The sequence below is a fragment of the Jatropha curcas genome, chromosome 2 (assembly GCF_041381405.1).
Source record: "Jatropha curcas cultivar XTBG-Jc1 chromosome 2, XTBG_Jcur_1.0, whole genome shotgun sequence".
Classification (NCBI taxonomy): domain Eukaryota; kingdom Viridiplantae; phylum Streptophyta; class Magnoliopsida; order Malpighiales; family Euphorbiaceae; genus Jatropha; species Jatropha curcas.
In genome coordinates, this window is record NC_143152.1 from 9,385,356 (window position 1) to 9,408,628 (window position 23,273).

Below are 23,273 nucleotides of genomic sequence, written 5' to 3' on the forward strand. Positions count from 1 at the left end.
TCCAAGACTCCTTTGGAGTAGAATCATAAACTAGCGCTTTCAACAAGTGCAATTTTGAAAGATCCAGCTAGGTATAGGCGGTTGGTGGGAAGACTTATTTATTTGACCATCACACGTCCTGAGTTGTCTTATTGTGTTCATATCCTAGCTCAGTTCATGCAGCAACCGAAACAAGATCACTTCGATGCAGCTCTGCGTGTTGTTCGCTATTTAAAAGGCAATCCAGGACAAGGGATATTTCTCAGTGTTGATTGTGATATGCAGCTGTATGGTTATTGTGACTCTGATTGGGCTAGTTGTCCTTTGACTCGACGATCTTTGACAGGATATTTGGTTTTCTTCGGCAATTCTCCGATTTCTTGGAAAACTAAAAAGCAACCAACTGTATCTCGCTCATCTGCTGAAGCAGAGTATCGATCTATGGCTACTGTTGTTTGTGAATTGAAGTGGTTAAAAGGCTTGCTGAGTTCTCTTGGTGTTGAGCATTCTAGACCTATGACTGTTTACTGTGATAGTCAGTCAGCCTTGCAAATTGCTGCTAATCCAGTATACCACGAACGTACGAAGCATATCGAGGTTGATTGTCATTTTATTCGTGATGAAATCAGCTCCGGTCATATTGTCACCAAATATGTTCATAAGTACAGCTTGCTGATATCTTGACAAAGGCTTTGGGCAAGGATATATTTGCAGCTCTTCTACGCAAGTTGGGCATTCTGGATATTCATGCTCCAACTTGAGGGGGGTATTAGGCTTAAATTCAGGGATTAGGCTTATCATAAGTGTAAATATTTGCTGTTAATATCTGTTGTACTAATTTAGAAGTTTACCATGATTAGGAGTTTACCTTCTTTAAGAATCTGTTGTATATAAGTTAAGCAGAAAAAGGAATAAAGGTAGAAACCTTTTCTCCCATTCTTTCTCTGTTCTTTCAGAAACATCTGGGACCAACTACTCTCTCCCGCTATGACTAACTTGTTTTTTAGCGTAAGGGATATTTCTTTGTGGATTGCCTTTAATTTGCGGCAGAAGCTAAGTCTTCATAGTGTGAACTGGGATATTACATTTGCTATAGCGGTTTGGATGATATGGAAATGGAGAAATCGGGTAGTTTTTAATGATTTCTTCAGCAGGCCTTTGGACCAGGGGAACGTTATTTTGACATTTGCTAAAGAAGTTTCCAAGGGATGTGCAAAGAACGTACACAGTGCTAAACCTACTAGGGAGGAGCGATAGATAGGCTGGTCTCCACCTCCTAGGGACTGTTATAAACTTAAATGTGATGGCTCTTTTATTCAGGCGACTAGCCTAGCGTCAGCAGGAGGTTTGCTTCGTGACAGTACAGGTATGTGGATGTCGGGTTTTGCAGCTAACCTTGGCCAGTCTTCTATTTTAGCTGCTGAGCTATGAGCCTTATTCTTTGGCCTGTCTGTAGCATGGGATGCTAATGTAAGAAACCTTATGGTTAAAGTTGATAATTTACCAGTGGCCTCGATGATCAGTACAGATTCCACCCCTCCTTGGACTCTAGCTAATCTGGTATGGAGCATTAAAGACATGCTATCAAGACAATGGGAAGTTCATATTCTGCATGTTTACTGAGAGGGTAATGTCTGAGCGAATTGGCTTGCACATTATGGAGCATCTTTAGCGCCTGGGTTATCTCGCTTTACGCAGCCTCCTCAAGGCATGTTTAGTTTGATCCTCCATGATTTGTGCGTAGTGTCATATGCTAGAAACATACTGATGTAATTTTTGGGCTTTTTATCTCATTTTTCTTTCCAAAAAAGTTAATGTCCTGGCAACTGTTTGTTTACCTTAAACATTTGCTACGTCCTTCTTATTTAGAAAAACTAATACTTCAATTCAATTAGGAAACCTAATATTAAAAGACATAAATATTTTAATTCAATTACAAACAATTATGGCCAATCAGTTGTAGTTTGATTGGTCTTTCTATCTCTCGTAGCAAATGTAGAGAGTCATAAAGTTATCACCAATTTGGTGAATTTTATTCAAAGAGGAGGGTTGTCCCTGCTATGCAACCCACAATATTATTTCGGTCGGTTAGGCCTTCCATGTATAAAAAAAATTTAAAACAATTATGCAAAATAAAAAATGAGAAATGATAAAGAATATATATTTTGACTTGCTTAAGAATACTTCAATTCAAATATAAATCGATCAAAATATTAAGAAAAAAGGACAAATATTTTAATTGAATTAGGAATTTTAATATTTTAGCAAAAATGGAGAAATAGTTTTAACTAAACTAGTAATATTTGAATGGAATCAAATCACGAGTATATCCAATAAATATAAATAATATGCAATACACGTTTAATAAACCTAGTTATTAATAAGTTTGAATAAATAGATACACACTATTAAATAAAAGAAATGAAGATTATATAAAGTATATTGTATCTTCTTACTAATGTTAGGTGCAAATCCTAATGACCACAAAAGTTTTTACCGAAAAGGAGTGTTAGCCTATTATGTAATCCAAAATGTTATTTTGGCCTTGGATCTGCCAATTAATAAAAATTGTATTGAATCTTTTTCTATATTTATAAAAACAATATTATTAATTAGATAAAGATTATTAATTAGATAAATAGAGTTTTCAAATTAGATATTTTATCTAATTATAAGACAAAATCTCAAAATCCCTATACTTATTTCTCATTTATATTGAGTTTCTTAGGCTGTGTTTCTTTGCAGTATTTTTGCTATCTATCTCTTAAATCTGAGATCTTATTTAAGAAGACTTTGGCTCCGTTTGTTTCTGGAAAATAACTTACCACTGAAAAATATTTTTCAAAAAAAATGTTTTCCTTGAAAATATTTTCCAGATGACTTATTTTCTATTGTTTGGTTGCAATTTAAAAATTAATTAAAACTATTAAAATTTTTAACTCATAAGACCATGAAAATAAAAATACTAACGACTTTCAAAAAAAAAAAACTAATAATATACATTTTGTGGTTTAAAAATTTTATTATTAAATAAGAGAATAATGCAAAAAAAATGGTAAATTACCAAAGTTACCGATGACCAGTGGTGGTGGCAGGCGGTGGTGGTGAATGGTGAGTGGCTACCTATAATTAATAAATTAACAAAATACGCATTTATAAGGTTATAATAAGTTTGTTAAAATCTGAAAAATGTTTTACACTCTTGAAAATGAGAAGTTATTTTCCTAATTTTCCTTTGACCAGGAAAATATTTTCCGTTGACTTATTTTCCTGAACGCCCCAAACAATGAAAAGTTGTAGAAAATATTTTCCTGCAAGTTATTTTACGGAAACAAACAGAGCATTTATATGGAATCATATACTATGTCTTCGTGGTCTAATGAAGATTTGGGAGATGGAAAGTTTGGTATAACTTGACTATCTTGGGCTATTAAGGCCTTTTTTTTCTTTTGTATTTTCTTGCTTCTTTGGAAAGTTCTTTCAAGACCAACGAGCAAGAGGCTATACAGATTCTGTGTTCTTTCTAAGGAAAATCTTTGCTTTAATTTAGGTACGCTGATAAGCTTACTCCTAGCTATCTGATTTGGTTAAAAAATTAACGATTTATTCACCAAAATTTAGTGAGAGAGCAGTGGATGGATTTTGAAATTTTTGTAAGGAACAATCTCCCCATAACTGGAAGATTAAAATGCTTTGTGATGGAGATTGCTTACTTTCCAGCATGTGGTCTGCACTAGTCCTTTTGAAATTTGGTGAGAGAGCAGTGGATGGATTTTGAAATTTTTTTACCTCTTTTGCTTGAGAAATACAACCTCATAGAATGCAATTTTGCGTGGTCATGCATTAGTTCGATTTAGATTGTTCAGTAAGGATTAAATGCATGATGTTGAGTTTATTTGGAGGATATTTGTTCTGATTCTAACGTTACTTTTGGATTTGGTTATTCTGGAATTTAGTTAATCTAATTTGGGCATTGTCACTTTCTTTATTTCTTTGCTTTCTGCTCTTATGTATTTTGCAAAGATTGATGTTGAGTTTATGTATTTCTTCTCTTTTGGGTGTTAACTTTTAAATAGGGTTCAAGCAATGTGGCAATCATTGAATAACAGTTGAAAATTTTTTTGCTTTGTTGTATTGAGTTACTAAGTAAATAGGACCATTCAAATTACAGAGCAACAATGATCCTACAATGTTTTGAGTACTAAGTAACTAGGATTATTTATGAGCGCCACCATATGAGTATACCAGCATTCTAAGATCATGAAAATTGACTAAATGGGTCGCTTCATCATCAATATTAGTGATATGTTTATTTTTATAGTATTTTAAATATAATTTTTATTAGGATTTTTAGTATTTTTAATGAGTTTAATGCGTTTTTATTCAGTTTTATTTATATTTGAAAAAATAATTATTTTGTCCCTAAAATTTTACAAAATTAATTAACTCGTCCTCATATTTTTGGATATTAGATATTTAGTCCTCAAGATTTGATTCCGTCCAATTTTAGTAATTTTTACTGTTATATGTCTCATAAAAAACAAAAATACCCTTCTTCCTTATTTCTTTTCTGTCTTTTGTAACTACATAAACTTAAAAAATAAATAAAAAAGGAATTGCTTGGACGATGCTTTTACAAAATCTTTACAAACTAAAAGAAATGAGAAACTTATACTATAATCAAAAACTCATCTGCAAATTGGATTTTGAAATGCCCACTATAAATAAGAAAAAGAGAAGAAAAAAAGAAAAAAAAATTTCACAACTATGGTTTTGAACAAGGAAAAGGAAAAACCACCGGACCTCTTTCTTTTAAATTTTAAGGAGAACAATTCATTCCTTATTTCAGAAATCTAGTTGAAAATAAACCAGAAATCAACAGTCTTTTTAGAGCAGTAATGTCCATCATCGTCTGTGACAAAGTCAGGAATTAAAGTCAAAGGATGCTAAAATAAGTTTCAAGAGTTAAGGAGGCGAAGTTGAAAAAATTTATTATTTTAAGGGGTAAAATAAAAAAATTAATATTTTATGGGTAAAATCTGAAAAAAAAAAATTTTAAGGGGCAGGGGCACCCCTAGACCCCCTACCTCCCTTATTGCCCACCATCTACCACATTTTTTATTTTAATCTCTCCAATCCTTTCCCCGATATTTTGAATCAAATCCCACCAATCCAAGAACCACACACGAAACTAGATTGGCTTGCACCAAATAACCAAAAAGTCCACTCAAATTGCCCAAATATCGGTGGCGGGATGGGAAAATTTGTGGTTGACTCAAACTACCCGACCCGACCCGTTTCGTTTTCCTTATCTTCCTCTATTAGGATCCGGACCCTCAATCAGCTCGTAGACAAAGGATTGGAAAGTTATATCCAACAAGGACTACATACGCCATCTGGCTATCATTCACGACGGTGGCAGTGGGAAATAATGCAGTGAGATATATTAAAAGGGGAAGAATTGAAAGGATCGTTAAAGGCTTGGTTTTAGGTCTTGTTTGAACTGCAGTACTACTCTTTTAATGTCAACATCTTCGAAAAATAGTGGTTGTACCTTACAACTTTAACGATTTTTTAATTGTATTTATTTATTTATTTATTTTTGAGTTTGTATAATTGCACAAAAGGAGATTTGAAGAGATGAAGGAGAATTTTTGTCTCATTGTAAGGGTATTTTAATGTTTCATTATGTAGTTTAATCTTTCATTATGTAGTTAACGGCAAAAACCACTAAAATTAGATAGAATGACCATTTGATGAGGTAAAATTAAACTTTGGGGACTAAATACCTAATATAAAAAAAATATATGAGGACTAATTAATTAATTTTGTAAAACCTCATGGATGAAATAATTATTTTCCCTTTATATTTTTATTTATGTATTTTACTTCTTTATTATTTTTGTTCTGGTTCTGGAAAGTTTTTGTAGGAATTTAATTGGAAATTTGTCAAATATCAAAAAAGGTTGAATGAGACTACAAATTAAGATAAATTGTTTAATTCGAGTCTTACCCTAATTGGTCACTTTGGACTCCTAATTGAGAAGAAATACAAGACTTAATCGTTTCTTCGTCATTCAAGCAAATTCTTTCATTCATTTACATATTACTAGTGTTTATTCTCAAACTCTACTTATTATATTTTCAATTTTGATGATGTTTATGTGAATATTTAAAAGTTTTGTTGAGTTTTATTCTTTTACTATATTTTTTTATTTGAATTTATGATGTTAGATTTGATTTTCTTTATTTATAATAAAATCTATATGTATAATCCTGAAGCAAAAAAAATCTTCAAAAAGTTCAGACGATACTCTATTCTTTCAACATTCCCTTTTTTTTTCTTTTTTTACAAATTTTCTAAGTTTTTAATTAATTTTTAAACATATATTTTCCTATATCTAATATCTAATCTAACATATATCTAAAATTTTAAATAATTAATAATTTAAAACTTTTGAATTTTAAAATTAAAACTTTTAAAATTTTGAATTTATTTTGAATTTTGAAATTGAAATTTTTAATTTTAAAACAGTTGAATTTTAAAATTTAAAGCTTTTAAAACTTTTGAATTTCTTTTGAATTTTGAAATTAAAATTTTAAAAAAATTTTAATCTTATATATATATATATATATATTAATTTTTATTTCTTTTCAATTCTCTAAGTTTTGATTGCTTTCTTTATTTATTTCTTTATTTGTATATATGTGTGGTTTTTTATTTTGCAACTTCAATCCAAATAATGTTAATTTCTTTACTTCAATCCAAATAATGTTAATTCCTTTTTTTCGACCGAGATAATGTTAATTCTTTAATATCTTTTTTCTTTTTTTATATTTCAGATTTTTTATTTTTTATTTTTTTCCAATTTTATGGTCTTCTCTTTTTTTCTGTGCATCCTGTAATTTCTATTCTCTTTATTATGCAGATATGAGAAATATCATGTTGATAGAGATGAAGAAAAATAAAAGCTAACTATTAATCCATTTATGTATTTTTTAATTTATTATATTTTTAGTAAATAGTAGAAAATTATAAACTTTTTTATTCATTCCTTCATATTCATATACATGTAAATTTTAGTTACTTATAATTTTTTTAATTCTTGTAATTATATATATATATATATATATATATATATATATATATATATATATTATTCTACAATTTCAGTAAATTGCATGGTTTGAGTATTTGAAAGAGTTTCACTAAAATTAAGTAGAGAAATATAAGTACAATTTATATTTATTTACTTTACTTATTTATTTCTTGATTTTTCATAATCATCATATACAGCAAAGTCAACATTTACACCTACCTATAGTTAAAATAATATTTTTATTATTTAAATTTTATTATCATTTATATCAAATAATTATATTTTAAAAATTAATATTCATTTACAATAATAATCTATATCTATATTTCAATTTTAAATTTTTATTTTTTATTTAATCATTTAAACTACTTTTATGTTTAAAAATTATTATTTATTTAAAATAATTAACTATATTTGTATTTGAATATTTATTATTTTTTAGTTTTAGATTGAATTGTTTAATTTTTTGTGTCTTTTATTTAGAATAATTATCTACTTTTACATCTACATACCTTTATTTATAGATGGAATTTTTTTATATGTCTTTCAAATTTGTAATTTTATATATCTTTATTTATAAGTAATGCTTATTGTTTAGGGCTTTATATTGTATATATTTATTTACTCTCTTTTAGTTTATATATATATATATATATATATATATATATATCGTTTATAATTTTTTTTATTTGATTCTTTTTATTTCTTTGAAGTTGTAGGATTTATTTTTGTATGTGCAATAAAAAGTAATATCTAATACAATGTACAATAATAAAGTAATAAAGCAACTCGCATAATGTGCAGGCCTCCGCCTAGTTTATTATAATATTTAATGCTTCCAAGCATAGTTTTTCTCTTAGAGTAATTTATTTCATTAATCACTGTCGGGAGAAATATTTTTCATATGAAAAATATAATAAATTTTATGAGAATAATAACTTAATGCGGGAGCTAGAGTTTGACTCATGGGAGGTTTTGTCAAATAATCATAAATCTTAATGATTTTTAATTGGTATTTGATTATACTCTTAAGAGATAGGAAATTGAATTGAGTTAAAATAATCAAACACACCATTTTTGTATTGGGGTCTAATATAAAATTGATATTCTCTCTACCTGTTTTGATTAATCCAAGCAGCAGTTTAAGAAGAAAGAACTGTTGCAAGACAAGTAAATCAAAACCAGCAAGAAACAAGATAAGGAACAATGTGGGTCCCGTACGAGTATGGCACAACCCAAGAGGGGGGGGGAGAATTGGGTTTTGTAAAAATGTTTTAAAATTTAAAAATAGAGTATCAAATTCTAATTGCAGCGGAAAAATAAAGAACTTGTGAGAATAGATTATGGATTAGAACTTCCTCACTATGTTCTATTTAAAGAATAGAAAGACTATGCAAAGTGCAGCTATTAATTAGAACTGCTTCACAATATCTTATTCAATATAAGAACTTCTTTATGACGGAAAGCTATTGTATTTAGAACTTCCTCATAAAGTTTAGAAAATCATATAAGACTGTGTGAGAGACAATTATTGAAATTAGAACTGCATCACAGAGCCTTAACCAGGTTTAGAAAACAAATTAGAAACCCAAGTAGTGAAATATACTGTAAATAGAAGAACTGTTTAGAACTTGGTATATTCACTTATCAAAATCCCAGAGTTCTAATATTGAGAGAAGATAAGACTTATTTCAGTTTTAGAACATCAAATCATTAACAACTTTAGCATTTCTAAAATCTAAACAAGAGTGTAAGTAAAGCAGTATCAAGTGAAACTTCAGAAATTAAAAAGATCAACACAGTGATTTATAGTGGTTCGGCACTAACTCGCCTACATCCACTACCCAAGACTCATCTTGAGATCCTCAACTATGTTATCTCTTTTCAAGGGTAAGAGACAAACCAACAGTACAAGGCAATAGATCAACACCTAGATCTACCCTTTATCCCACTAGATTTTCCAAAGGTTCTAGTTAACCTCGACCCTTTCTGTTTTTGGCAGAGTACAGAAACTCAATTCAAGACCTTAGAATCTCTCTCACGGAGAAGGTCGCTTGATAACCTCTTTCACAATAGCTTCTCACCTAAGCTATTACACAAATGTTTATCAAATAAAAACCTGTCTACTATAGATTACAGAATCTAAATAGACAGAAAGAAATGCACATATAAGCACAGGAAAAAACAGTTTTTCAAATTAGAAAATCGTTTAGAACACAGAACCGTTTTTCAAAAGTAGTTATAAAATTCTTTTCACTTTAAAGATAAAACGTGAAGTGTAAAGATGAAAAGAAAAATGGGGGTAGAGAGTAAGTTTTGAGAGATAAAGGATGTGATCAATAAGTGAATACTCTTAAAACGAAAACTCTTTCTTCCTCATAGTTCAAAGCGTGGAAGCTCCTTTTTATAGGGAGATATGTAACTCTCGCTTTTGGAAGGAGAATTTTTCATTTTGAAATCAGAATATCTTCTTTCCTTATTTAGAAGATACGAAAATCTTAGTTACCAAAAGTTTATTTTATCGTTTTGGTAAGAGAATAGAAAACGATCTTTCTTCCCTTAAACATAAAGATTTTCCGAAAGCATTTTATTTGGGAAAGTATTTTTCGAAGAGATACTACTTACTAAAAAACAAAAAGATACAATCTTTCTTCGTTTTAGGTAAGGGAATAAATAAAAATCCTTTAGATCTTCAAAGATAATTTCCGAAAAAGAAAGTGTATGATTTATTACAAAAATCGCTAGAGACATAATCTCTTTAATTTTAGGTAATTGGATCATTTTGATTTTAAAGAATATTTTCGAAAACACACTTTTGACAAAAGAATTTATTTTTGAAGAATTTTAATTCCCGAAAAATATTTTTGATGAGAGAAAAAAAAATAGTTTATGTGCTTATAGATGAATTTTCTCTCTATCCTACAATGTATCCTAAAAACCGAACCACTAGGGTCTTCGAATATCTTCACACACAATGTAGGACTTGCCTTGTTTGTTTTATTTCCATAAGAATTTTGCATAAAATAATATTAGCACAAATAATATAATTTAAATTTATTTATTTTGTTTTAATCATCAAAATTTCGAGATTAGTATTTGACCCTTGAGCCAACAATCTCCCCCTTTTTGATGATGACAAAACCAATAAATTTAACAAACATAAAACATGTGCTCCCCCTAAATTTTATGCATATAAGTTCTAAGCATGCCAAACGGTTTTAATATGAAGCGAATTTAGAACATGTATTTTGCTCCCCCTGAATAGATGCAATAAAACTTTTGTGAAAAGTAGAATTAGGGAGACATATTAGAAATTGATTTTAGAACTAGCAAAGATAGACAAGATATTCTAAGTTCTAATAATCAGAGCATATGGTCAGAGCAAAAGAATAGAATAGAAACTGATATTGGAAATAAAATAAAAGATCTTATGTCCAACCTGTAGAACAAACGTTAGAATAACAAACTAAGTTCTAAAACACTTAGTTCATCATATAAAATATATAGCTCTCCAAAATAGACCATATAGAAAACAATAAACACCAACACAGATTAGAAAACAAATATAGAAAACAATAAACACACATATATAAGTACTTTGGTCACCAAGTACGTACCAAAATATTCAAAATACCACTAAAATACCTGCATAACAAAATATTCAAGACACCACCAAAATACCTGCGTTCTCCCCCTTTTTGTCATCATACATAAGGGTTAGAAAAAGGTCAGAGCATAAAAAAAATAAAACAAAGTTCTAACGATATAACCTATAAAGACAAAGCAAAAAAAATATTGTTCACAACACATAAAGACAAATCAGAGAGGCTTGGGATCAGTTCTAAGTCTCGTAGAACTTCTCAAATTCTGAGCTGAAGCAGTTTCAGAGGAGCTTTCTAGACGTTTAGAAGAAGGGTGCAATGGAGGCTTTCTTCCATGAGTCCTATGTTTACCCGCAGTGTGCTTGACCCTTTTTGGTTTCTCTGAGGTAGGAATGTAGGGTGTGCCTTTAACTTTCAGAGTAGCTAATTTCCTTTCATTCACATCTTTCATCCTTTCCAAGGTCTCAATGAGAGACTGAATCTCTCCAATCACAGTCTTGCAATGTTTTATTGCCTCATCGAGTTCCTTGTTGTGCTCTTCTATTGGCTCTCTCTCCATCCTTCCTAACATAGCTTCCCTACTCCTTTGAGCTGATAGCATCTCAGATTCTTTCTCTGTTTTGACCTCAGTAGACTTTTCTTCATCACTTATTTCTAGCTTTTCTGTCTCAGCATCACTGTCTTCTTCTACTTTCTTTCCTTTTTCAATTTTTCCAGACTCCTTTTTCTCTTCTGTTTCTTCTTCTTTTTCTAATTCTGCTTCCTTTTCAGCAGCTTTCTCTTTTTCTGTCTCCTCCTTTCTTTCTTCTTCTAATTTCTTTTCTTCTTCTCCTGCTTCCTCTTCTAACTTTTCTTCTTCTTCTGCATCCTCTTTCTTTTCCTCCTTCTCTATTTCTCCTAATTTTGCTTTTCCTTTGTCTTCTCTGTTCTTCTCTTTCTCAGCCTCTTCGCTTCCTTCCTTTTCTTTCTCAACTTTTTCTTTTTCTTTCTTTACTTTTTCAACCTCTCCTGTCACTTTCGTTTCTTTCTCAGCATCTTCTTTTCCCTTCTCTTCTTTCTTCTTCTCTTCTTCTTCTTCTTCATCTTTCATTTTTAATGACCCGCTGTCTAGCTTTGAAACATTAAAACCATCATACTCCTTTAAATCAACATCAAGAAACTCAAATACTGGTGTAAGAATCATTCCATAGGGCAACTTCTTATGGTTGTTCTGCATCTTGTCAAAGATAATATGACATAGATTAAGAGGTTTCTTTTCAACTATGTGCCACATTATGCACAACTCAACCTGGTTCATATATGTGAGTGAGGCACTCTTGGGATAAATGTAATATACAATAAGTTTGTACAACCATTTCATACTATCTGTCAGGTTTGAGCATTCTATAGTACCTTGTTTGTCTGCAAAACCCCTTTTCATGATTTTCTTCACAAATTCTTCCTTTTTATACTCACTGACCCTAGAAATATCCTTAATTTTTGTCACCCTAGACCCAACATTTGGCACATCAAAAATTTTACCCAAGTCAGCGTAAGACAACGCTTTAATCTCACCCTTAAGCTTAACAGAGATCGACTCTGTTCCACTAACTTTAAGAGAGCCGTAGAACTCTTTAACTAAACCTTCATAACACAGACGGTTTAATGACAGGAACCTCATCCATCCTTGAAACTCAAAGAGTTCCTTGAAATCAAACTCATTACCACCAAAGAATTTCCAATCAATCACATATGAACGCATGAGAGGATATGGTGAGTGGACAGATATACCTTTGTCGCGTGCCCTAACTACTTGTTTCTTTGAGGTAGCAGTTTCGGTTTTTACTTTCGTTGGTTCCTCTTCTTGCTTTTTCTGTTTCGACTCTTTTTGCTCATATTTCTTCGAAAGCTTTTTTAGGAGTTGAAGTTCTTTCTCAGTTAAGGAGTTAGATGAGGAGGTGGAACTGGATTCGACCATTGTTGAAATTTTCGAAACACAGAACAGCTTAGGGTTTTGTTAGTAAGAGAGCGCAAGAGGGAATACGAAGCAGTTAATGGAAAGACAAGAGCACTTAAGTGGCGGAAGAAAATAAAGAACAGTTTTTAAAGGGAATTTAAAACGACAAATAGAATAAAATAAAATTAAAAAAAATAACAAAACAATGAAACCGCCAAAGTACTAAGGATACGAAACATAATAAAACAAACATACACAATAAATTAACTATTTTTGGATTTGGTCTAAAGCAAGATTCTGATAGTGACATTAGAAAGTCATATCAGAGCAATATGCGTTTCTCATTAGACAAAAATGTTTTTCACACAGAACAAGAATTAGAACATAGCAAGTCTTTCATTTTCGAATATAGAAAGCAGTTTAGAACATACTTACAAAGTTCTAAAGTAATGAGTTTAGAACTAACATACCAAGTTCTCTTCTAATTGAGCAGAATTGACTTTCATTCAAGGGTTTAGTAAAGATATTTGCCAATTACTTTTCTGTAGGAATGAACTCAATTACTATGTCACCTTTTTGTACATGATCATGTATGAAGTGATGTCTGAGTTCTATATGCTTGGTTCTAGAATGCTGAACTGGATTCTTAGATAAATTGATGGTGCTTATGTTGTCGCACTTGATTGGTACTGTTTCTAATTTCAGTCCATAGTCTGCCAACTGTTGTTTGATCCATAGAGCTTGTGCAACACAACTTCCAGTAGCAACATATTTCGCTTCTACAGTAGAAAGAGCAACAGATATCTGTTTCTTATTAAACCATAATATAAGGGCGCTACCTAGAAATTGACAAGTCCCAGACGTGCTTTTTCTATCTATTTTGCTTCCTGCAAAATCAGAATCACTATACCCAACAAGATCAAATGTATCATCTTTAGAATACCACAGACCCAGATTAGAAGTTCCACAAAGATATCTTAATATTCTCTTTACAGCAATTAAATGAGACTCTTTGGGACACGATTGAAATCTAGCACATAGACAAACACTAAAGTGTATGTCTGGTCTGCTTGCCGTTAGATATAGCAAAGAACCAATCATACTTCTAAACAGCTTGATATCCACGTCCTTACCTTTTTCATCTTTTTCTAATTTTGACGATGGACTCATTGGTGTACTACATACCTTGGCATTTTCCATTTTGAATCGTTTCAACAATTCTCTAGTATATTTTTCTTGATTGATGAAAATTTCATTTTCACATTGTTTGATTTGAAGTCCAAGGAAGAAGTTTAATTCTCCCATCATACTCATTTCGAACTCACCCTGCATAATCTTAGAAAATTCCTTACAAAGAAGATCATTAGTAGATCCAAAGATTATGTCATCAACATAAATTTGTACAACTAGAATGTCATGTGCTTTATTTTTGATAAATAGTGTTGTATCAACCTTTCCTCTTGAAAAACCATTTTCCAATAGAAACTTACTCAATCTTTCATACCAAGCTCTAGGAGCTTGCTTCAAACCATAAAGAGTTTTAGTAAGTTTGTAAACATGATTAGGTTTATCAAAAATTTCAAAACCAGGAGGTTGTTCTACATACACTTCTTCATTTAGAAAAGCACTTTTCACATCCATTTGATACAACATGAAAATTTTAAAACATGCAAATGCACAAAGCATTCTAATTAAGGGTGGCCATATTACGGTTTCAGGAACCGGAATCATCGGTTCGAACCGGTCCCGAACCGTAACCGGAACCGGTGAGAGCTGGAACCGGGCCGAACCGGAACCAGAGATTTCCGGTTCCAGATTTTTGGAACCGAAACCGGCGGTTCTAGAAAATCGGTCAGAGCCAGATTGGAACCGCTGGTTCGAATCGGCGGTTCTAGCCGTTATAAATTGTCAGACCGTTTTTTTTTTTTTAAAATTTTATTGTGAAATCTCTTAATTACCCCTCCCAACAGCTATAAATGGCTACATAACGACTAGTTTCAAGGGTATTTTTGGAAAAATGATTTTTTGGATTTATTATAAATACCTCATTTCATTTACAAATTCATTACAAAAAAATCTCAACTCTCTCTACTTACTCTCTCTACAATATACTACACTCTACTTACTCTCTCTATAATATACTACACTCTACTACACTCTACTCTATATTATTCTTCTCTACTCTACAATCTCTCTAATTAAGTTATTATTCTCTCTAATTTTTTTTATTCAATTTTCCAAATTATATCTTATTATCATATAATGGCAAGTGGAGGAAACTCAAATTCGGGTAAGGGCAAGGGAAAGATTGGAGAAACACAATATTCATCTATCCCTACAAACGACATCTATGATTTCACTCCCAACCAATTTAATTTTGAGGGATATCCAAATGAAAATTTGGAAATTCCAACTCAAAAATCTGAATTTAATGAGCAATTACAAGAAGAGGAAGAGCAAGAGCAACAAGCACAAATTGTTGGAAGAGCAAGACAAAGTTCCGACATATTCGCCATTCATTTCACGAAAAAATTCAAAGGTGAGAAAATATACGATGTAATTTGCAATTATTGTGCAAAATCTTATAAATTTAAACAAGCGGGCGGCTATGGATCATTATAGAAGCATTTGGAGACAAAACATCCAACAAAAATAGGAGTTGATCGGTCTCAAACACAAATTTCCGGGTACGCATCTTCTAACCTTTCTTTATTTCAATATTCTGAAAAAATACAAAAAGAAGAATTAGCAAAAATGATTTCTATGGAACATTTAGCTTTTAGTTTTGGTGAAAAAGTAGGTTTTAATAATTATTGTCAAAAAGCTTTAAATCCTTCTGCTAAAAGAGTGCCAAGAAATATTGTAAAACGAACTATTGTTTCTTTATATAATAAAGGAAAAAAAGAGTTAGAGCTTTTATTTTCTCAAATGAAAATTCGTGTTTCAATTTGTTGTGATATTTGGAATGATCATTGGCAAATGCATTCTTATATGGGCATTACATGTCATTGGATTGATGATGATTGGAAAATTCAAAAAAAAATTATTGCATTTCGTGTTTTTGATGATAAACATACTACAAATAATATTTATAGAATAATTGTTTCAATTTTAGATGAATATAAGTTGACAAAAATTTTTTTTTTCAATTTCATTTGATAATGCTTCTGCTAATACTAAATCAATTATTGAACTTAAAAATATTTGTGAACCAAATATTGGTGGAAAATTTTTTCATATAAGATGTGCATGCCATGTTTTAAATTTATGTGTACAAGATGGTTTAAAAATTCTTGAATCTTTTATTTCTCCAATTAAAAAAGCTATTTCATATTTATGGGGACATCCCTAAGTGATGAAAAGTTGGGCTAAATTTTGTAAAGAAAATAATAAAAGACCAAAACATTTTCCAAGGGATGTCCCAACTCGTTGGAATTCAACATATGAATTACTAAACGAGTCTTTTTCTTATAAAGAATTATTATGCTTTTTTGTTACTAATAAGATTGAAGATACTAATTTATATCCACAAAATTGGGATATTTGTGCAAAAATTTTAGATATTTTAAAAATTTTGAATGATGCTACCTATAAATTTAGTGGGGTTTATTATCCCACATCTCATTTATTTTTACCTATGTGTATTAATATTGTTAGTGCACTACAAGAATTTGAAAATGATGATTTATTAAAAGATTGTATTTTTTCAATGAAAAAAAAATGGTTATCTTATTTTAAAAATATACCACCCCTTTATCTTGTTGCTATTGTATTTGATCCTAGATGTAAAATTGATGTTTTATGTGATTATTTGACTATTTATTATGAAGTATTAAATCTTGATGTAGAAGATAATGTTAATATAAATGTAGTATTGCATAAAGTTAAACAAAATATTATGCAATTATATAATGAATTTGTTCAAGTTTCTAGTTCATCTACTTCTACTTCTTCTCAATCTAATATTCAACAATTTCCAACACAAAGGGTAAGTGGTGTTGGTGTTGCTCAACAAGTTTTACTACAAAGACAAAAAAGAACAAGGGAATCCAGTTCTTTTTCTGAATTTGATAATTATCTAACCACTTCTTTTGAGTTTGTGATGATTATGTAGATACTGATTTTCCAATTTTAGATTGGTGGAGTCGTCACGCAAATACTTTTCCAATTCTTTCTTTAATTGCAAAACAAGTTTTAGCAGCTCCGGTCTCCACTGTTGCGGTTGAACAAGCTTTTAGTCAAGGAGGAAACATACTTGATGAAACACGATCTCGTATGACACCCGATTCATTAGAAGAACAATCATGCATGGATGATTGGAGCAAAGACGAACTAAGAGCACAAGAAAATCCAAAAGAAAATGAAGATTTATATAATTTATACGATGGGTCCTCAACGGGAACATCAACCGATGGTGCAAATAGCGATTAAGGTAAAAGCGGTGAAATTGGTATAAGGTAAGTAAGAACTACGTGGGCTTTGCTTCCTCTAAACCCCAAGAGGATACGTAGGCAACTTAATTTTTTTTTTTTTTAAATTAAGTTCAAGCCCTTTTTTTTTTTAAATTATGTTCAAACTTTTTTAAACAAAAAATAAATTCAGTTGAAATTTTTTTTTTTAAAAATAATTATGTTCAAGTCTTTAAAAAAATAAATTTAATTGAAGTATTTTTTTTTTATTTTTTAGGTGTATTTTTTAATTTTTTATGTTGAAGTATTTTTTTTTTAAAAAAACCGGTTCTCATTTCAGTTAAAATTTAAAATTATGGGATTCGCCGGAAAACCGATCGGAACCGTCGGTTTGGTCACCGTATCGGAACCGGAACCGTTCGGTTTCGGTTCCAGTTTTTTTGGAATCGGAACCGCTAGTTCCGGAACCGTGGCCACCCCTAATTCTAATGGCCTCAAGTCTAGCAACCGGGGCAAAGGTTTCATCAAAATTGATGCCTTCCTCTTGGTTGTACCCTTGAGCCACTAATCTTGCTTTATTTCTCACAACGTTACCTTGTTCATCAAGCTTATTTATAAACACCCATTTTGTTCCAATAACAGAATGGTTTTTAGGTCTAGAAATAAGTTTCCAAGCTTGGTTTATCTCAAATTGATTTAGTTCTTTTTGCATAGCAAGAATCCAACTTTCATCATTTTGAGCATCTTCTAAATTTTTAGGTTCTAATTGAGAAACGAAAGCAACATTACCAAAATATCTTTTAAGTTGAGCTCTACTCATCATCCTTTCTGAGGGATTATCTATAATGTCTTCTTGAGGATGATACTTATGAAATCGCCATTCTTTTGGTAATTGAGAATCTTCATTTTCTGTTTCTGGTATTTGACTTCAACTATATTCTGATCTTCATGTTCTACTTCTGGTTCAGCCTGATTATCAGTGTTCTGCTCGCTTTCTGGCTATTCTAGTTGTTCTGATTGTTCATTCTGCTTTTCATGATTAGAATCTACAACATCATCACTTTCTAATGTTCTAGATGTAGAGTCAGATTCATCAAACACAATATGAATAGATTCTTCTACAACTAGACTCTTTTTATTAAATACTCTGTATGCTTTACTATTACTAGAATATTCCAGAAAAATACCTTCATAAGATTTAGCATCAAATTTAGCAAGATGATTTTTCTTGTTATCTAGAATAAAGCATTTGCACCCAAAGATATGAAAATAACCAATATTTGATTTTCTACCTTTGTATAGCTCATATGGAGTCTTTTTAAGTTTTGATCTTACTAAAGCCCTGTTTAGAATATACCAGGCAGTGTTAACTGCTTCTGCCCAGAAATACTTTGGTAGTTTAGAATCACTTAGCATGGTTCTCGCTATTTCTTGAAGTGTTCTATTCTTGCGTTGCACCACTCCATTTTGTTAAGGTGTTCTAGGTGCTGAGAAGTTATGGAAGATTCCTGACTCATTGCAAAAAGCATCGAATTTCTGATTTTCAAATTCTCCTCCATGATCACTTCTAATTGTTGTGATGTTGTATCCTTTCTCATTTTGTATTCTCTTGCAAAGATGAACAAACATGTCATATGACTCATCCTTATTTCTAAGGAAGAGTGTCCAGGTGAATCTTGAGTAGTCATCTACAATAACAAATGCATAGAATTTTCCTCTTACTAGAAGGTGTAATTGGACCGAATAGATCAAGGTGTAGCAATTCTAAAGGTCTAGAAGTAGAAACCATGCCCTTGGATTTAAAAGATGTTCTGGTTTGTTTGCCCATTTGACAAGCATCACAAATGTGATCTTTTTCAAATTTCAACTTTGGCAAACCTCTAACCAAATCTTTTTTAGACAGTTTAGAAATAAGGTGCATGCTTGCATGTCCAAGTCTTCTATGCCATAACCAACTAGAATTATCAACAGAAGCTAAACATATATCCTGGTTATGCATATCAGAGAGATCTACTAGGTAAATATTTCCAAACCTTTTTCCAACGAATAAGGTTTTATTATCATGCATATTCTGAACTTCACAATGAGAAGGTTCAAAAATCACTCTTCTATTTTTATCACAAATCTAACTCACACTTAACAAGTTATCATGTAATCCTTCTACTAAACATACATCTTCTATTGAAGGATTAGAACCTACCACACCAATACCAACGATTTTACCTTTTGCTTTGTCTCCAAAGCTTACCGTACCTCCCTTTTTCTTTTCTAATCTGGTGAACTTCTTTCTGTCACCAGTCATATGCCTAGAGCAAGCGCTGTCCATATACCACATTTCTGTCTTCAGCTCACTCCTTAGGCACACCTGAAAAGATCAAGTAGATTTAGGTACCCAACTCATATTGGGTCTTGGAGGGTTAGTGGTAATAAGTGCATTTAGCTTACTATGATTTTTTCTTTCTGTTGAAACTTTGATATTCTAAAATCACAACATTAGAAACAGCATTTTTCTTATTAGAAACAAAATTCTGTTTAGAAATGCTATCATAGCTAGAACTTGTCTTTTCTTTAGAAAACGATTCTGAAATTGATTTTAGAATTCTAATCTCAGTTTTCAAAGATTCATTTTCAGAATTCAGATTTTTACATTTTTCTCCAAGAAGCGTCAGATTTTCAGAAAATCGATTATTATTGTTTTTGAGATCTTTGATTTCTGTGATGAGATCTTTGCATGTAATTTCTTGATAAAAAGCATCTTTTAGATGATTACTTTCAGACTTTAATTTTCTGAAATCTTCCTTTAGAACTTTATGCTTTCTAACCAGCTTTTCAAACTCATTGCAAAGATTATTGTAAGTATCTAGAAGATCATTTTCTGATTCAGGTTCAAAAATACTTACAGTGCTTTCCTCATTCTTCTGGACTGTTGCATTTGTTTCGTTGATTTTAGCTTTTTGTGTTGAAGTCAGAGTACTGATTTCTTTGGAGTCAGAATCGATAGTAGCCATTAGACAGATATTAGCAATTTCTTCTTGATCACTGTGGCTTTTAGGATCAGAATCATCTGAATCACTCCAAGCAGCTACAAAAGCCTGCTTCAGCTTCTCTTTCGTTGACTTCTTTTTCAATTTAGGACAATTAGGCTTGATATGTCCGGGTTTGTTGCATTCATAACAAACCACTTCCGAAGGTTCTTTCTTGGGTAAGTTACTATTTTTGGGTGGATAGTTCTTTTTGTTAAACTTTTTCTGTGGCCTTCCACTCTTTCTATAGAACTTTTTAAATCTTTTAGCAACGAGTGCTAAATCATCACTATCAAGATCATAAGAACTTTCTTCACTAGAGTCTGCTCTCAAAGCTAGTCCTTTTTTTTTCTTATCTTCTATTGTCAAAGAAGATTTCATTTCTTCTGAAACAAGAGCTCCTATAAGATAATCATAAGTGATGGGAGTCTCTTTGTAATTCATGACAGTTCCTATAGAATCCCATTTTTTAGGTAGAATTCTAAGGATTTTCTTACCAATCTCATCTTCTGAAATTTCCTTACCGAGAGTTCTCAAAGGATTAACTATATTAGTAAATCTAGAATTTAACTCTGCAATAGTTTCTCCTTCCTTCATACTAAACATTTCATATTCTCTTCAAAGGATATTTATTCTGGATTCCTTTACTCTATCTGTACCCTCATAGGTAACTTTAAGTTTTTCCCATACCTCTGTCGCAGATTTACATCCAGACACTTTATTGTATTCTGTTGCATCTAAAGCACAATGAAGAATATTGATAGCTTTTGCATTTATAGCAATATCATTCCAATCAGCATTTGTATATTCTTCTTCTGTTTTTCTAACAATCTCATCTCCTATAACTTTCATGGGAATACGAGGACCAGTGATAACATTCCTCCAGCAGTTTATATCAACTGATTTTATGAAGTTCTCCATTCCAGTTTTCCAATAAGAGTAATTAGAACCATTGAACAAAGGAGGTCTAGTAACAGATTGACCTTCTAATAAAGTAAGAGGAAGTGAGATTGCCATGGGATCTTATCTCTTAAGCGGTTAAGCTTCGGTAAGTTAAGAGCCAAGGCTCTGATACCAGATTGTGGGTCCCGTACGAGTATGGCACAACCCAAGAGAGGGGGTGAATTGAGTTTTCTAAAAATATTTTAGAATTTAAAAACAGAGTATCAAATTCTAATTGCAGCGGAAAAATAAAGAACTTGTGAGAATAGATTATGGATTAGAACTTCCTCACTATGTTCTATTTAAAGAATAGAAAGACTATGCAAAGTGCAGCTATTAATTAGAACTGCTTCATAATATCTTATTCAATATAAGAACTTTTTTATGACGGAAAGCTATTGTATTTAGAACTTCCTCATAAAGTTTAGAAAATCATATAAGATTGTGTGAGAGACAATTATTGAAATTAGAACTGCATCACAGAGCCTTAACCAGATTTAGAAAACAAATTAGAAACCCAAGTAGTGAAATATACTGTAAATAGAAGAACTGTTTAGAACTTGGTATATTCACTTATCAAAATCCCAGAGTTCTAATATTGAGAGAAGATAAGACTTATTCCAGTTTTAGAACATCAAATCATTAACAACTTTAGCATTTCTAAAATATAAACAAGAGTGTAAGTAAAGCAGTATCAAGTGAAACTTCAAAAATTAAAAAGATCAACGCAGTGATTTATAGTGGTTCGGCACTAACTCGCCTACATCCACTCCCCAAGACTCATCTTGAGATCCTCAATTATGTTATCTCTTTTCAAGGGTAAGAGACAAACCAACAGTACAAGGCAATAGATCAACACCTAGATCTACCCTTTATCCCACTAGATTTTTCAAAGGTTCTAGTTAACCTCAACCCTTTCTGTTTTTGGCAGAGTACAGAAACTCAATTCAAGACGTTAGAATCTCTCTCACGGAGAAGGTCGCTTGATAACCTCTTTCACAATAGCTTCTCACCTAAGCTATTACATAAATGTTTATCAAATAAAAACCTGTCTACTATAGATTACAGAATCTAAATAGACAGAAAGAAATGCACTTATAAGCACAGGAAAAAAACAGTTTTTCAGATTAGAAAATCGTTTAGAACACAGAACCATTTTTCAAAAGTAGTTATAAAATTCTTTTCACTTTAAAGATAAAACGTGAAGTGTAAAGATGAAAAGAAAAATGGGGGTAGAGAGTAAGTTTTGAGAGATAAAGGATGTGATCAATAAGTGAATACTTTTAAAACGAAAACTCTTTCTTCCTCATAGTTCAAAGCGTGGAAACTCCTTTTTATAGGGAGATATGTAACTCTCGCTTTTGGAAGGAGAATTTTTCATTTTGAAATCAGAATATCCTCTTTCCTTATTTAGAAGATATGAAAATCTTAGTTATCAAAAGTTTATTTTATCGTTTTGGTAAGAAAATAGAAAACGATCTTTCTTCCCTTAAACATAAAGATTTTCCGAAAGCATTTTATTTGGGAAAGTATTATTCGAATAGATATTACTTACTAAAAAACGAAAAGATACAATCTTTCTTCGTTTCGTTTTAGGTAAGAGAATAAATAAAAATCCTTTAGATCTTCAAAGATAATTTCCAAAAAAGGTATGATTTATTACCAAAATCGCTAGAAACATAATCTCTTTAATTTTAGGTAATTGGATCATTTTGATTTTAAAGAATATTTTCGAAAACACACTTTTGACAAAAGAATTTATTTTTGAAGAATTTTAATTCCCGAAAAATATTTTTGATGAGAGAAAAAAAAATTAGTTTATGTGCTTATAGATTAATTTTCTCTCTATCCTACAATGTATCCTAAAAACCTAACCATTAGGGTCTTCGGATATCTTCACACACAATATAGGACTTGTCTTGTTCGTTTTCTTTCCATAAGAATTCTGCATAAAATAATATTGGCACAAATAATATAATTTAAATATATTTATTTTGTTTTAATCATCAAAATTTCGAGATTAGTATTTGACCCTTGAGCCAACAAACAATCTTCCCATAACTGGAAGATTAAAATCCTTTTGATTCCTGCTAACTTTTTTTTCTTTTGTTATTTCTAATTTGTTTCTATGTTCATGTGATCACGTCAATATGCTCAGGGAGACGAATAAAAATTATGGCTTCATGAAACATATGGGGCTTTCCATCGAATGGAAGAAGACAGATTATCAATTATGTTTTAGGCCTTAAGACAAATGTAATTTGATTATTTTGACTATGGAG

General features: G+C 31.1%; 1 pseudogene; it reads right to left on the reverse strand.

The window, feature by feature from the left end:
- Positions 1-13,058: 13,058 nt before the first annotated feature.
- On the reverse strand, positions 13,059-13,718 carry LOC149498210 (secreted RxLR effector protein 161 pseudogene; annotated as a pseudogene).
- Positions 13,719-23,273: the final 9,555 nt, after the last annotated feature.